The 3,930-nt window shown below is 39.6% G+C and overlaps 1 protein-coding gene across 1 annotated transcript in view; it reads right to left on the reverse strand.

Moving 5' to 3' along the window:
• Window positions 1-3,925: 3,925 nt before the first annotated feature.
• Window positions 3,926-3,930, reverse strand: part of LOC116059194 — a 7,281-nt gene continuing 7,276 nt past the window's right edge. The window contains exon 5 of the mRNA XM_031312147.1: window positions 3,926-3,930. This exon is cut by the window's right edge and continues 524 nt beyond it. The gene's annotated coding sequence lies outside the window, so the exon portion shown is untranslated.

Genomic DNA, 3,930 nt, shown 5'->3' on the forward strand with positions numbered 1-3,930 from the left:
CATGCTAACAGCTAAGACATGCTTAGACTTGCTTGCGAACAATCTAACATAGACTAACATGCCAATATATGCTAAAAAAACTGTCATGCTAACAAACATGCTAACACATGCTAACACATGCTAACATACTAACAAATGCTGACATGCTAACATGCCAATATATGCTAACAAATGCTAACACATGTTAACATGCTAACATGCCAAGGTTTTTCAAATATTATGTTAAAACAGATGTTTATTGAAGAATATTTAGCAGATGACCCAGTGAAGACACTCAGAGCAGATGTTTCATCAAGCGAGATTTTATTAATAATTCACAGAAAACAGCATCAGTTAACATGTGATTTCATCAGCAGAAGAACAGAAGGTTGATTGTTATCATAAAGCCATATATATACTAATTATTAAGCATTAAAAACATCAGAATTAATCACAGCCTTGTATTTACTGAACACCACATTTGAAATCCTTAAAAACATTAAACTTAGTAAAATCAAAATAAATGTATTTCTGTATAACCTGGTCTGATTGAGTTAGTGATATAGAGGAGGGAGCTGCTGTTCTCAACATTAACCAGCAGGGGGCGTCCTCACTGCATCTACAACCAGAGCTGCTGTCCCAACACCTTTAGCATTAGTACAGTGAAGTAACTATTGGTGATTAAACATAATTACATTATGCCCTAGAGAAGTTATACACAAGATGATTATGTTTACATTTTTATGTATTTTTTCATTAATATCACACTTAATAGAAACATAATGAAACACATTTGATCATTAGTGAAGACCAGGGGTCTCCAACCTTTCTTCATCTTAGGGTTACTTTAAAATAACAAAAGTGGCCAAGAGCTACTTGTATCACATCGCTTACATTTATTTACATAACACACATAAGCTGAATGAAGCTACTGTTTACTGAAATTGCATTACCCAAAGCTTATGAAAAATCTTAACTTCACATCAAGGTTCTTTCAGCCCACATAGTTATAGCTACATCACTGAAAATATTCCCATCAGGGTCCAAGAAAAAATTACACAGAAGATGATTACGTTTACATTTTTAATGTATTTTTTCCATTAATATCACACTTACTATAACGGCAGAACAAATCTCTTACAGTAAATAGAGGGAAAACCCTGATGGTGGTGGGAGGCATCACCTTAAACAAAGCAACCACCTGCTGGCTGCTCTGCTGTTTGTTAGGGAAGCCCGAGGGGGCTGGGATCCACGTATGCAAGCCAACACGGATCCCAGTACAAGCAGTGCTGGGAACCCTATTGTTATCACTAAGATTATTATTATTTTTCAGGAGATAAAAGTGTTGCTACAGCCTAAACCATGCATGGTGGGGCGGTGGTCCAGAACCCTGCAGGGACCTCGTACACAACGAATGACACACTTCTGCCACTAGGTGGAGCATTAGCAGAAAAAAAAACGTACATTCACGAGTTCCCTGAATGGAGCTGGATGTCCTGATATAGGCCACGCCCATTTCCGCCTAGACTTTTATCGAAATTTGGCACATTGTATCTCCAGATGGAGCTGACAAAAAGTTATCAAAAGAATTTTGCTCTGTTCAGAAGTGCAGAAATAATGTATGAACAAATTTGTGAGTTAGCTACAAAAAAAAAAAATTTCAACGCAAAAAATGTAGGTTCTTGTTTGGCATGGCACTCTGAGGCTAGCCAACGAATTCTGCAAACATTGGCCACTAGGGGGAGTTACAAGAGGTTACACCTAAAACGACGCGTCTGTGTCAGTGTTCTGTCTGCTCCGGGGTTTGGTCCCGTGTCTGCTCCGGGGTTTGGTGGTGTGTCTGCTCCGGGGTTTGGCGGTGTGTCTGCTCCGGGGTTTGGCGGTGTGTCTGCTCCGGGGTTTGGCGGTGTGTCTGCTCCGGGGTTTGGCGGTGTGTCTGCTCCGGGGTTTGGCGGTGTGTCTGCTCCGGGGTTTGGTGGTGTGTCTGCTCCGGGGTTTGGTGGTGTGTCTGCTCCGGGGTTTGGTGGTGTGTCTGCTCCGGGGTTTGGTGGTGTGTCTGCTCCGGGGTTTGGTCCCGTGTCTGCTCCGGGGTTTGGTCCCGTGTCTGCTCTGGGGTTTGGTCCCGTGTCTGCTCTGGGGTTTGGTCCCGTGTCTGCTCCGGGGTTTGGTGGTGTGTGCAGGACAGAAGCAGGAGTAAAACTCAGAGCCGTATATTAGAGAGAGTTTGGCCAACTCAAATCATGGGCGCCATATTGGATACCATCATCAGATTCACCCTTTGGGGCGAATATGCTATTTTTAAATAAATCGCTTATTTTCACCATAAACAGGCATATACATGTTATTATCAACGTTTGTCAATATGTAAAAGGACCTTACGGAAATATTCCAGTGTATATTTACCTTCTATATCGTAAATGAGCCTCTAAAAAATGCCGATTGTAGTGAGTGACCACGTCAGGGGGGAAGACAGGCCAAATACAGAAGGGCATTCAGTAACTTACTTGCGCTACAAACACACAATTTCTGTACTTCCAAAAACGTCATGACTAGCAACTGAACTCTAAACAAAGTTACTCACAGTCTTTTGACAATATACGCGATAAGACAATGATAATGCAACTGACAGCATACGGGTAAAAAGTGCGTTTGGTCAGGTGTAAATCGCGGTAGGACTGGACGATAACGTTATCACGCTGCCAATAATAATTTAGTTGTAACCGATGCTAAGTTATATATTAATAATATTTGGTGATCTAAATCAACATAAATGACATGCCTGCATGGTCACAGTATATTACATCTGAGTCACAGATGACAATTGAAGTCAGACTAGCTTAAATTCAAGTCATGACTACGGCAAGATCACAAGCATTTCTAAGCATTTAGGTACATGAAGTGCTAGCGAAAAAGATAACGCTAGCATAAGGCAAACTTCATTTACGATGGTATTACTATATTTGTCCTATGTAATTTGTTATCAGAAATCGAAGAGAGAAATTGACATTTACCTCACACAATAATGAATACAGTCACTTGCCCTCCAGTTTGCTCTTTTCACCTTCAGCTCCCATACTTTTGACCTTTTTGGTTCACGGGGAACTTGTGAAATCTCTTGCTGCTTCCCTGTCTTTCACTTCATTGTCATTTATTTTTCAGTGATTTATGTCATTTTTTAAAATAATTTATTAAATCTTTCCACTATTCCCTGCACTATGTGAATGGGAATCAGATGAATGTTGGTATCAAACATGGAGTCCATGAAACACGTGACCATCTCGGAACCAATCGCATAACGGGATAGCTCAGAACATTTGATTCCCTAGTTGGCCAAATTCTCTCTAATATACGGCTCTGGTAAAACTGATGTAGCAGCGCCCTCTACTGATCTCTGTGTTTCCTGTGTTCAATAACAACCTAAAAAGTATCAGACCCAATAATATCTTTTATATTTGTAAAACTAAGATGAAAGTGGGATACAAAGGCAAAATAAAGAGACTGTCCTCTCCCAAAAAAGGTCCACATAACTTGTTTGTTCAAGCAGCAGCTACAACCTATATTTAGGTTCTAGTGGCAGCGACATCTGTCCAAGTTTCTACCCATGTGATTGGCTGATCAGCAGAAAAATGACAGTGAGGAAAGCAAACAAATGACTGTGATAGGCTAACATGCTAACACATACTAGCACATGCCAATATATGCTAACAAATGCTAACACAGGTTAACATGCTAAAATGCCAAGGATTTTCAAATATTATGTTAAAAAGTAAACATTATTACATTATACTACAGAGAAGTTACACAGAAGATGATTACGTTTACATTTTTTATGTATTTTTTAATTATCACACTTAACCCTAAGTAAAATTAAGGATCAGTTCACTACTTTCATTGAATTATGGGCATTTTTCTCTTTCAATTTTATAGCATTTGAAGAAAAATCTGAACTAT

Source organism: Sander lucioperca, chromosome 12, assembly GCF_008315115.2.
Source record: "Sander lucioperca isolate FBNREF2018 chromosome 12, SLUC_FBN_1.2, whole genome shotgun sequence".
NCBI classification, from domain to species: Eukaryota; Metazoa; Chordata; class Actinopteri; order Perciformes; family Percidae; genus Sander; species Sander lucioperca.